This window comes from Salvelinus namaycush, chromosome 40 (genome assembly GCF_016432855.1).
Source record: "Salvelinus namaycush isolate Seneca chromosome 40, SaNama_1.0, whole genome shotgun sequence".
Lineage (NCBI taxonomy): Eukaryota > Metazoa > Chordata > Actinopteri > Salmoniformes > Salmonidae > Salvelinus > Salvelinus namaycush.
The window spans coordinates 184,501-198,753 of NC_052346.1; positions in this window are offsets into that span (position 1 = coordinate 184,501).

Genomic DNA, 14,253 nt, shown 5'->3' on the forward strand with positions numbered 1-14,253 from the left:
CGTCTGTTTCTCAAACTAGAGACTCTAATGTGCTTGTCCTCTTGCTCAGTTGTGCACCGGGGCCTCTCACTACTCTTTCTATTCTGGTTAGAGTCAGTTTGCGCTGTTCTGTGAAGGGGAGTAGTACACAGCTTTGTACGAGATCTTCAGTTTCTTGGAATTTTCTCGCATGGAATAGCCTTAATTTCTTAGAACAAGAATAGACTGATGAGTTTCAGAAGAAAGCCTTTGTTTCTGGCAAATTTTGAGCCTGTAATCAAACCCACAAATGCTGATGCTCCAGATACTCAACTAGTCTAAAGAAGGCCAGTTATATGGCTTCTTTAATCAGGACAACAGATTTCATAATTGCAAAAGGGTTTTCTAATGATCAGTTAGCCTTTTAAAATTATAAACTTGGATTAGCTAACACAACGTGCACAGGAGTGATGGTTGCTGGTAATGGGCCTCTGTACGCCTTTGTAGATATTCCATAAAAAATCAGCCGTATCCAGCTACAATAGTCATTTACAACATTAACAATGTCTACACTGTATTTCTGATCAATTTGATGTTATTTTAATGGACAAAAAATGTGCTTTTCTTTCAAAAACAAGGACATTTCTAAGTGACCCGAAACTTTTGAATGGTAGTGTACATAGTATTGGTAACCATCTATACTCAATATAAAAATAAACATTTGAATAGTGAAGTGTAGACTAAATTGCACATTTTAATTAAATTCAAATTCTGCTTCCTGTAAGGCATGTCCAATTCAAATTCAATTCAAATTCAAGAGTTTCATTGAAATTCAAGAGCAATTCGTAACTAAATTCTGGATCGACCCCAACCATGCTAACTAGGGGAGGATACCCCATGTTCTTGAAGTATACAACAGATAAAAATGACAGGGGTGTTTTCATGTAAGGCTTTGTTGAAATTTGTGCAAATAAAGGTTGAAAGATCATCTCCACCCCATTTCTATTGTTCTCCTCCTTTCATGTCTAAGTGGAGGTTCATTAACCTTACAGAAAAACAGGCTTCTGGCAAACAGTTGTGGCAAACCTTTGGCCAATTTACCATACATTTGTGACAAGCTCATATTTTCACATGCAAATTAGTTTTGTCGCAAACTGTTGTGGTGAATTTGCAGAACTTTCTGTTTGCTGCAAACTCAGTATAAATATGCACATTATTCAATGTCTTTAACAGATAAAAAATGTATCGAATACTACTTGAAATCATCAGCATAGTAATGAAGAAAATAGCAAAGACTGGATATTTCAAAAATAAATTGTTTCATCTTTTTATGTAGCTTCAACATTTACATGAGAAAAATGGGAACACTATGAGGATGTTGACCTTAGGATATTTAAAGGGACAACTACATAATTATTTACATGAGCCAAATGATAACTGAGCAATAGATTAACCAATGGAAGTTTAAAATATATTAACAAACATTTTATAATTAAAACAACAAAAACGAAATCAAACCCAGTTCCCGAAATATTGCCTTTTTGAGTGAACTTTTGTAGATGGTGGCCCTGTGGAAGTCCTTTGTCCAAAGCTTGTTAAATGCGTGCACTGAAACAATCAGAAAACATAACACAATTAAGATACAGAAAACAATTACTGAAAACAATTCATATTTTGGCATCTTAAAAGGTAGAAATTGAGTTATGCCTAATATGGCCATGTCCATGTGTTTATGGGTAATTCCTATTTCATTAATCTCAGCAAGGCCAAACAAGATGAAATTAAAAGTTGTATATTTTTTCTACATTACGAAATTTGGATATCAAATCGTTTTCTCGTTTATGGTTTCTAAATTGGGCATCGAGTAACAGAAAACAGATAATGACAACATGTATCAAATGTGTATTTCTTATTTTTGTTCATACCTGTAAGTACACGCCCCTTAATATAATATTCCCGGCGCATAGCTGGTGTGTTTACAGCTTGAGTTGAGCTGCAGTGTCGGCTCCCGAGTAGCGTAGCGGTCTAAGGCACTGCATCTCAGTGCAAGAGGTGTCACTACAGACCCTGGTTTGATTCCACGCTGTATCATAACCGGCCGTGATTGGGAGTCCCATAGGGTGGCACATAATTGGCCCAGCGTCATCCAGGTTTGGCCGGGGTAGGCCGTCATTGTAAATAAGAATCTTAACTGACTTGCCTAGTTAAATAAAGGTTAAATAAATAAAAAATGTAATAATATAAACAGTCTGTCACCACTAAAGGCCATATCAATATGTTTGGTCATAGCATTGATATCACTTGTAGATATGTGACCGACCAACACGATTTGGTCTTATGTAGCAACATTTCAATTTATTTTTTATTTTTACATTGGATAAAAGTCAGTGGTGGAAAAAGTACCCAGTTGTCATACTTGAGTAGAAGTAAAGATACCTTAATAGAAAATGACTCAAGTGAAAGTCACCCAGTAAAATACTACTCAAGTAAAACTCGAAAAGTATTTGGTTTTAAGTATACTTAAGTATCAAAAGTAAATGTAATTGCTGAAATATACTTTACTATAAAAAGTAAAAGTATGAATAATTTAACTTTTCTTATATTCAGCAAAGCAGACGGCAGAATGTTCTTGTTTTTTAAATGTATGGATAGTAAGGGGCACTCCAACATAATTTTCAAACAAAGCATTTGTGTTTAGTGAGTCTGCCAGATCAGAGGCATTGGAGATGACCAGGGATTTTCTCTTGATAAGTGTGTGAATTGGACCATTTTCTGTCCAGACTCGGTAGGCTCGACAGGCTCCCATGCCACAGCTGGCTTGCTAGGCACCGGCGCGGGAAGTCCCTCTGGTCGGTGTACTGCGGCTGGAGCCGCACATCGGAGAGTGGGTGCTGTTTCTCTGCTCCTTCTTCGGCACTCTAGGTCACCGGCTCCCGCACCCCAACCGGTTCGACAGGTTCACGCGCTTTGGCAGAGGTGGCCGGTTCGCTCCTGTTCCCCGGGATCATCCCTGTTGTCTGTGTCCTGCGGCTGGAGTCGCGCATCAGGGAGGGGGTACTGTCATGTATACTCCCTCTCTGGTCTCTAGGTCACCAGACTGCTGATTATTACACGCACCTGTCACCATCGTCACTCGCACCAGCTCTCCATCACCTCCTTGATTACCTGCCCTATTTATGTCACTCCCTTTGGTTCCTTCCCCAGGCATTATTGTTTCTGTGTCTGTTTCATGTCGGTGCGCTGTTCGTGTTTCTTGTTTTCTTCATGTTAATTAATTAATTAAACGTATTCACTCCCTGAACTTGCTTCCCGACTCTCAGCGTACATCGTTACAAGTATATTATTTTATTTAGGAATGTAGTGGAGTAAAAGTTATCAAAATATAAATAGTAAAGTACAGATACCCCCAAAAAACGAATTAACTTCTCACGAGTCACAAACCCGGATCCGGGATCCCCCCATCAAAAAAGCTGACTAGCATAGCCTAGCCTAACGCGACAGGGATATCATATAATATAATTTTCATGAAATCACAAGTCCAAGACACCAAATGAAAGATACACATCTTGTGAATCCAGCCATCATTTCCGATTTTTTAAATGTTTTACAGCGAAGACACAATATGTATTTCTATTAGCTAACCACGATAGCAAAAGACTCAACCGCATATTTTCACCATTTTTTTACCGCATAGGTAGCTATCACAAATTCGACCAAATAAAGATATAATTAGTCACTAACCAAGAAACAACTTCATCAGATGACAGTCTTATAACAGATTTATTGTATAGCATATGTTTTGTTCGAAAAATTTGCATATTTCAGGTATAAATCATAGTTTTACATTGCAGCCACCATCACAAATCTCACCAAAGCAGCTAGAATAACTACAGAGACCAACGTGAAATACCTAAATACTCATCATAAAACATTTATGAAAAATACATGGTGTACAGCAAATGAAAGACAAACATCTTGTGAATCCAGCCAATATTTCAGATTTTTTAAGTGTTTTACAGCAAAAACACAATATAGCATTATATTAGCTTACTACAATAGCCAACCACACAACCGCATTCATTCAACGCAAAGGTAGCGATAGCGAAAAAACCAGCAAAAGATATAAATTTATTCACTAACCTTCACAATCTTCATCAGATGACAGTCCTATAACATCATATTACACAATATATATACGGTTTGTTCGAAAATGTGCATATTTAGCGGTACAAATCGTGGTTTTACAATGTGAATACGTAGTCAAAATGCACAAAAAATGTCCGGAGAAATCTTGGAGAGTCACCTAATCTAATCAAATAACTCATCATAAACTTTACTAAAAAATACATGTTGGACAGCAAATGAAAGATACACTAGTTCTTAATGCAACCGCTGTGTTAGATTTTTAAAAATAACTTTAGTACGACATACAGCTTACGTTATAGCGAGACAGCGGCCAAAATCAGGGCGGAAAATATTACTAAACATTTTCAACAGAAATACGAAATAACCTCATAAATGGTTCCTACTTTTGATGAGCTTCCATCAGAATGTTGTACAAGTTGTCCTTTGTCCAGAATAATCGTTGTTTGGTTGTAGAATGTCGTCTTCTCCTGACGAATTAGCAACCAAAGCTAGCCATGTGGCACAAAGGTGCCCAACTTCACATAACGCACAAAAAAGAAAATGCCGAAAAACGCAATAAACTGATATAAACTGATATAACTCGGTTTAAAATAACTACTTTATGATGTTTTTAACACATATATCAAATAAAATCAGAGCCGGAGATATCTAACGTCTTTACCGAAAGCTTTTCAGAACGCAATCCAGGGTCCTTCCCGCGCCTTGCTGAACAAAGGAAATTTGGGGTCATGTCATTCCAAGAGCTCTCGTTTGACCTCAGATCAAGCTATACACCCCATTCCACCTCTCACTGCCTCGTGACATCTAGTGGAAGGCGTATGCAGTGCATGTAGATCCATAGATTTCAGGCAAATTAATAGGATGGCCCTGGAACAGAGCCTCGATTTCAGATTTTTCACTTCCTGTCAGGAAGTTTGCTGCAAAATGAGTTTTCTATCCAATAGTAATAATAATATGCATATTGTACGAGCAAGAATTGAGTACGAGGCAGTTTAATTTGGGAACGATTTTTTACAAAGTGAAAATAGCGCCCCCCTATTGACAAAAGGTTTTAAGTAGTACTTTAAAGTATTTTTACTTAAGTACTTTACACCACTGATAAAAGTAGAGACTGAGAGCTAGAAAATTGTATATCATACACTACAGTTGAGGTACAATGGGAAAGTAATTCTGCTTTGAAAGTTGATAAAGTTGAACCTCCCTTTTGAGAAAATGGCCCTTTGGTGCAGTACCTACTGGAGAGCTCATCTTTGTCTACAGCCATTCCGCATTGTTCACACCCTCTTAAGCTTCAGTCCCACCCATCTCTTTAAGGATTCACATGTGAGGCTATGTACTGATCAACCAAAGATTTCAAGACTAAAGGCTGGTTTATACTACAGGTGTGTTTGTAAATTTAATCTGGAGTGCCAGAGTGTGCTCTGGGTGTTCGTAAACTCAGAGTGTTGTCAGATTGTCTGTTCCTGAATTCAGAGCGTTTCGGTCTCGGAGCATTCAGAGCGCACACTAGATTCTCTGTCCAAGGAGTAGGGTTGATCCGAGCGTTCTAACCTAACAACAGCAGTCAAGCACCCAAGCTAACTGGCTAATGTTGGCTATCTTGCTAGGTATTTCCAGACACAAATGAGAGAACAGCTCACTCTGACTATTTTACTCACCCTAGCAGAGCTGTCAAGGCTGTTTTTATGTTATCCAGAGTGTTGGTGACTGCAACTGTGCTGCTGGCAACAATTTAATCACGTTTTTTTGCCAATGTTTCCTGACACCGACAATATTCAATGGGTGTTGAGCATTTGTAAATGCGTCAATTATTATGCACTCTGGCACACTCAGATGAGAGTGCTCTGAAATCGACAGACATCTATCGACAGTTGTCACAGTGACATCAATCATTATATTGAAATAGTTACTTGCATAGTGGAGTATTTTGTTCAGACATGTAGCTAGCTAGCTAAACAATGAACTATAATTCCAACTCATAATGTTACTACCCTGCATGAATCTGCAGGTAGCTAACCAACCAGGTTCAATGTTAGCTAGCCAACATTAGGCAATAACTAGCAACACAAATGGCTATGAGATACAAATAATATTACTACACAGATTATACATGTAACGTTAGCTAGCCAGCCAGCTAACATTAGCTAGCTAGCTAACAGTACACTTTAACTTAAAATAAAAACGACTTTCTGACAAAATTAGAAACATGTAATATCTGAAAATTTTGCTAGCTGGACGCTCTTACCCATATACATGGATGGACGCTCTCTGTCACAGATGCCATGGTTGCCCTTAATTTGAAGATGTAATCCAGAGACAGGTGTTTTATACAACATGATACAACATTCCACAATGTAGCAAAAACAAAGAAAAACCCCTTGAGTAGGTGTTCTCTTTTTGATATTTGCAATCAAACACCAGAATTTTCTCCATCTTCTTAGCTATCATACTCTAATACCACTGATTTCAAAATGTTTTCCTCCAGAAAGTTAAGAGCAACACTTATGCAGTTATACAATGTGATATCATTCAAAAAAGCTGCGTTGGAAAGGATTACCTACACATACTGACCATCTCATGTTATAGACAGAAGCGAGCTACATGGCAGACCAATCCGAAGTCATCTCTCGGCATGTACAGCCCACTCATTATCTCAGCCAATCATGGCTATTGCTGTCTTTTTCCGTGGCTAAACACACTAGGCTCGTAATTTAACATTTGTATTTGTATTTACAGATGGCATACAAGTTTGTTATTAAGGCACATGAAAGTTTACATGTTCCAGAAGGCATTTCTGCCAAAAACCACATTTTTATTTTAAAAAGTTTATGCTCCTGTGAAGTAATGACGTGAAGCTTAGTTTCCTGAAATGAGTCACGTATTTGTATTTGTATTTATTAGGGTGCATGCTGGAATAAGACATTTCATAAATGTGTCAAGTGCAGAGTCTGGTTGCTCCTCATTACACACCACAGACCAGCAAATATTCTTTACATCATCAATATATGAATCACTACAAAACTTATTGAATGACCTCTTATATGCTATATTAGGCCCAGCCTTTGGAACTATGGTTTACCTAGATATGGCTACTAAACTCAGCAAAAAAAGAAACGTCCTCTCACTGTCAACTGCGTTTATTTCAGCAAACCTAACATGTGTAAATATTTGTATGAACATTCAACAACTGAGACATGAACTGAACAAGTTCCACAGACATGTGGACTAACAGAAATGGAATAATGAGTCCCTGAACAAAGGGGGGGTCAAAATCTGGTGTGGCCACCAGCTGCATTAAGTACTGCAGTGCATCTCCTCTTTATGGACTGCACCAGTTTTGCCAGTTCTTGCTGTGAGATGTTACCCCACTCTTCCACCAAGGCACCTGCAAGTTCCCGGACATTTCTGGGGGGGAATGGCCCTAGCCCTCACCCTCCGATCCAACAGGTCCCAGACGTGCTCAATGGGATTGAGATCTGGGCTTTTCGCTGGCCATGGCAGAACACTGACATTCCTGTCTTGCAGGAAATCAGGCACAGAACGAGCAGTCTTGCTGGTGGCATTGTCATGCTGGAGGGTCATGTCAGGATGAGCCTGCAGGAAGGGTACCACATGAGGGAGGAGGATGTCTTCCCTGTAATGCTACCGTCTGTAAGCTGTTAGTGTCTTAACGACCGTTCCACAGGTGCATGTTCATTAATTGTTTATGGTTCATTGAACAAGCATGGGAAACAGTGTTTAAACCCTTTACAATGAAGATCTGTGAAGTTATTTGGATTGTTACGAATTATCTTTGAAAGACAGGGTCCTGAAAAAGGGATTTTTCTTTTTTTTGATGAGTTTATATTGTGATCACTACATCCGATGTATTTGGATACTGCTTTAAAGCAAATTTACACAGCATTAGTAAAGATGTAATCAATACATGTTGATGATTTCATTCCCGTGTTGTTTGTAAATACCCTGGTACAGTAGGTTGACTGACATCCTGAACCAGGTTGCAAGCACTGGTTACAGTTTGAAGTTTTTTCTTGAGTGGGCAGCTTGATGAGAGCCAGTCAATATTTAAATCACCCAGATAATATACTGCTCTGTTGATATCACATACATGATCAAGCATTTCACACATATTATCCACATACTGACTGTTAACACTTGGTGGTCTATAGCAGCTTCTCACCAGAATTAGCTTAAGGTGAGGCAGATGAACCTGTAGCCATATTACTTCAACAGTATTTAATATGAAATCATCTCTAAGCTTGACAGAAATGTGGTTCTTAATATAGACCGCAACACTGCCCTCGTTGACATTTCTGTCTTTTCGGTAGATGTTATAACCATGTATTGCTACCAGTGTATCATCAAAGGTATTATCTAAGTGAGTTTCAGAGATAGAATATTAATGTCATCTGTTACAAGCAAGTTATTGACATCATGGACCTTGTTTCTCAGGCTGCATATGTTAATATGAGCTATTTTTTAAACACTTTTTTGGGTTACTTGATTGTTTTTAATAGTTCACTGGGAAGCATATCAGAAGTAGACTTCCTACTAGGGCACACCGCCTCAGTGCTAACAGTATAACTCTGGTTCAAAGGCTCATGATTACTGCATACAATAGCTGTAGGATCAACAGAGGTATTCAGGGCAATTAGGGGGGCATAATTTAAGTTACTTACATTGTGTCTGCCAACGCGCCTAGGATAATGTACATTTGATGCAGAATTATGACGACTCATTGTCACAATGGTAGGGATTAACTGAGCTGGTCTTGGGTCATTGATAAGTCATTGTTTCAACGCAGCCTTAAAATGCGTGGACAGAGTCCAAGAGCCAAGATGATTTGGAGGGACTCCATCATTCCTGTAGAGTATCTTTTGTTTCCAGAAGGTGTCAAAGTTATCTATAAAATTGATTCCAGCAGAGTTACTCTAGCCAGATGCCAGTAGCCTGCTGAATCTTTCACATCCACGGCCCAACAATGGTACTGGACCTGAAATGATTGTCAATTTTTTGGAGTCTTTTAATGCTAAAATCAGTTCTTTAAAATCCATTTTCAGATGTTCCGAGCTAGCCCTCCTGATGTCGTTTGACCCCACAAGGACTAAGACAGCGTCAGCTCCCTGCATCTGTTGTATAACATTTGGAAGCAGCCTTGTGAGGTTCTGTACCAGTGTTGTGCTGGATAGTCATAGCCAGCTAGCTAACATAGCATCCCTCTGTTTGAGTGTTTCATTAGGCTGAACTAGCTAGATGCTTTTGCTAGTTAAGTATGTGAAACTGAAAGTGTAAAAAAGGACGAAATGTCTCTCTCTCTATTTTTCTCTTGCTTCTCCTTCATTTAGGAAGATATTAATTTGTTCAAAACTGTTCAATTATTTTCTCTCTCTCTCTTTGAGTCAACTACTCACCACATTTTATGCAGTGCTAGCTAGCTATAGCTTATGCTTTGAGTACTAGATACATTCTCTGATCATTTGATTGGTTGGATAACATGTCAGTTCATGCTGCAAGAGCTCTGATAGGTTGGAGGACGTCCAGTTGTCATAATTACTGTGTAAGTCTATGGAAGGGGGTGAGAACCATGAGCCTCCTAGGTTTTGTATTGAAGTCAATGTACCCAGAGGAGAACGGAAGCTAGCTGTCCTCCCGCTACACCATGGTGCTGCCATACAGAGTGCTGCGGAGGCTACTGTAGACCTTTTTTCCAAAATAATGTGTTTTAATCAATTATTTGGATACAAGTGATTATATTTAGTATAGTTTTATCTAAAAAGGATAACTTTTTAAATGTAAAACAAAAAAATTAGGAGCCTCCAATGCTCTACATACATGTACACATGGATTTTGTATTGTAGATATGTGATAGTAGAGTAGTGGCCCGAGGGAACACACTTAATGTGTTATGAAATGTAATGTCATGTAATATTTTAAATTGTATATAACTGCCTTAATGTTGCTGGACCCCAGGTAGAATAGTTTCTGCCTTGGCATCAGCTAATGGGGATCCTTAATAAATACAAGAACCATCTCACACAATTTATTTTGTATATTTCATATCCATTTACATCAACCAACACCCAATCCATGTTTGATGCCTTCATCTTCCATTAATTTGAGGCGGGGGTTAATATGTTCATTTACACAACACTTACCACATTTCCAGCCAACCATTTAATGCAGATGAAATACCTGAAAAAAAGTCACGACCGGGCTGATGGAAACATGAAATGCCAGTACAATTTTATAAATGCCTACAGACAATTTGTTGGTGGGATCTTGTTCTGTTGTTAAAATAAATTATGCGAGAAACAGCGGTGGAAATATTGGTATAACCACCATGTCAAAGTAAACTTTGAGGTTGATATGTTGTGTGGTCCTCCCAATACAACTCGGGAAAGCATGCAGTTTATTAGGCTACATATTAAACAAATTACGATGAACTTCACAGGATGGTGATTGTGCTAGCTTGAAGCTCCTTTCCAGGAAATATTGAGGGTCTTATTCTGGTGACATGATGTTTGAGCTTTGCGGCCGTTTGAGAAATACAAATAAAATCTCATAATGTAGAAAGCCTACCCCCACTGTCTGTGCGAGCTGTTGGCTAGAGCACATGTGCCAAGACCAGAGTGGGCAAATTTGCTATTTAAAGCAACAGTTTGTGACAAAACCATCTGTATAGTTTAAAATGTGATGGAAACCCATTTAACTCTTTTTTATTCAGTACATGGGAATTGAATGGCAAAAGTTATTTTCATGTGCACTACGTCATCCCGCACAGCCATTTATCCACAAAAAGTAAGTTTGCTGGAAACATCTCCGGCGGGAAAATGCACATATTGTTTTATGCAGATTTTTTAATATCTGTATGAAAATCTGTCAAATTTGATCAAAATAAAAGAAAATCAAAAAGAAAACGTCACATGCGCCGAATACAACAGGTGTAGACCTGACATGCTTACTTACAAGCCCTTTTAACCAACAATGCAGTTCAAGAAATAGAGTTAAGAAAATATTTGCTAAATAAACTAAAATGAAAAAATCGAATAAAAAAGTAACAAGAAAATTAAATAACAATAATGAGGCAATATATACGGTACCAGTACCGAGTCAATGTGAGGGGGTACAGGTTAGTCAAGGTAATTTGTAAAGTGACTATGTATAGACAATAAACAAGTAGCAGCAGTGTAAAAACAGAAGGGGGGGTCAATGTAAATAGTCTGGGTGGCCATTTGATTAATTCAGCAGCCTTATGGCTTGGGGTAAGAAGCTGTTAACAATAAACTGTTCTTAAATGCATCTAAAACCACAAGCATTGCATTTGGTTTAAAACATTCTCTTAGACTGTTACAGGCTTTGTTTTTTTCATTCATAATTTAGAGGTTGGACATTAGCACGTGGGGTGCACCGATTGGTGTCACCTTGTTAGTCAGTATGTGTAGCATCTGTGCTGGCTTGTCCATCTCGCTAGTCGGAAGTTGTTTCACCTGTGCTAGCCCAGGTGATATTTAAGAGTGGCTGGCCAGTTGTCTTGTTGTTGTCTTGAGAGATGTGTAAGGTTAATTCAGCCGGGAGGAATTATTCAACGACTGAAAGGGAGTGCCTCGCTGTGGTCTGGGCTTTGGAGAAATGGAACTACTACTTGGAGGCGAAGGTCTTCACCATTGTCACAGACCACGCTGCTCTGCAGTGGGTTCTGGCATCAGGCAAGACCACCAGCCGTCTTATTCGCTGGTCTATCAGACTGCAGAAGTTTGACTTCATCATTGAGTATCGCAAAGGAAAACTGAACGTTGTACCAGATGCCCTTTCTCGGATTACAGAGACTGACAATGTTTGTCCTCCCTTGTGCAGCACTTACACTACCGCTAAGTGTCTGGATGATTCCTTTCCTCTGGATGATGAGTGTATGGAGAGCACAGCAGAAGGATGCTGCCATCATGGCGATCCACAAGAGTCTGTCTGAAGAAGACTCGAAGAGTTGCTTCAATGATAAATTCAGCATAATTCAGGGGATGATTGCTTCATTCGTGGGGGATCAGCACACAAGGTGGGATCAGCATCTTCCTGAATTTCGCTTTGCACTGAACACAGCGGTGCAGGAGACTTCTGGGGTCACTCCCGCCGAACTCCACCTGGGAAGACCACTAAAATGTCCGATGGACAGAGTCTTGCAAAGTTCCAGTGTTTCACCTGACTGCCCAGCGTTTGATGCCGTCCAACACCACCACACCTTGCTAGCCAAAGTGGAGGCCAGCAAAATCAAAGCCAAACAACGACAGCTCAAACTAGGACAAACATAGACGAGACGTGTGTTTCCCACCCAAGTCTCGTGTCTGGGTACGTTCACATCATCTGTCAAAGGCATCTAAGAAGTTCACTGCCAAGCTAGCTTCGAGATAGAAAGGTCCATACCGTGTAGTGCAGCAGTTGGGACCAGTGAACTACTTGGTCTGTTTGGAGGACACTGGGGAAGATGTCAGGACGGTTGTTGTTGACCTAAAGCCCTGCTAGCCTATGGCAGAAGAGCTGGATTGCAGGCAAAAGCAACACCTGCAGGACCTCTTCATGGAGGACTCTGATGAGGACTTCCCTGGTTTTGTGTAGCAGGAAAATGAACCTGTCAAAGCCTGCATCCTCTCTGTTTCTACGGGCTTTGTTTTTTCATGGGGGGAGGAGTGTGGCGAAATCTTGGCTCTGACCTAACACCATCGTTTGGTGTGCTTTCGTCGTAAAACCTTTTTGAAATCGGACACTGTGGCTGGATTTACAACAAGTGTATCTTTAAAATGATGTAAAACACTTGTATGTTTGAGGAATTTAAATAATGGGATTTCTGTTGTTTTGAATTTGGCGCCCTGCAGTTTCACTGGCTGTTGACGAGGTGGGACGCTAGTTTTACACAATTCCTGACATTTAATCCTAGTAAAAATTCCCTGTCTTAGGATCACCACTTTATTTTAAGAATGTGAAATGTCAGAATAATATTAGAGAGAATGATTTATTTCAGGTTTAATTTATTTTTCAGTTCTGCCCACAAATTTTCTATAGGATTGAGTTCAGGGCTTTGTGATGGCCACTCCAATTCCTTGACTTTGTTGTCCTTAAGCCATTTTGCCACAACTTTGGAAGTATACTTGGGGTCATTGTCCATTTGGAAGACCCATTTGCGACCAAGCTTTAACTTCCTGACTGATGTCTTGAGATGTTGCTTCAATATATCCACATCATTTTCCGTCCTCATGATGCCATCTATTTTGTGAAGAGCACCAGTCCCTCCTGTAGCAAAGCACCCCCACAACATGATGCTGCCACCCCCGTGCTTCACAGTTGGGATGGTGTTCGGCATGCAAGCATCCCCCTTTTTCCTCCAAACATAAATGGTCATTATGGCCAAACAGTTCTATTTTTGTTTCATCAAACCGGAGGACATTTCTGCGAAAAGTACGATCATTGTTTCCATGTGCAGTTGCGAACTGTAGTCTGGCTTTTTTATGGCGGTTTTGGAGCAGTGGCTTCTTCCTTGCTGAGCGGCCTTTCAGGTTATGTCGATATAGGACCCGTTTTACTGTGGATAGATACTTTTGCACCGGTTTCCACCAGCATCTTCACAAGGTCCTTTGCTGTTGTTCTGGGATTGATTTGCACTTCTCGCACCAAAGTACGTTAATCTCTAGGAGACAGAACGCGTCTCCTTCCTGAGCGGCTACGTGGTCCCATGGTGTTTATATTTGCGTACTATTGTTTGTACAGATGAACGTACCTTCAGGCGTTCGGAAATTGCTCCCAAGGTTGAACCAGACTTGTGGAGGTCTACAATTTTTTTTCTGAGGTCTTGGCTGATTTCTTTTGATTTTCCCATGATGTCAAGCAAAAAGGCACTGAGTTTGAAGGTAGGCCTTGAAATACATCCACAGGTACACCTCCAACTGACTCAAATTGTCAATTATCCTATCAGAAGCTTCTAAGGTCATGACATAATTTTCTGGAATTTTCCAAGCTGTTTAAAGGCAGTCAACTGTACGTAAACTTCTGACCCACTGGAATTGTGATACAGTGAAATAATCTGTAAACAATTATTGGGAAAATTACTTGTCATGCAGAGTAGACGTCCTAAGCGACTTGCCAAAACTAGTTTAACAAGAAATT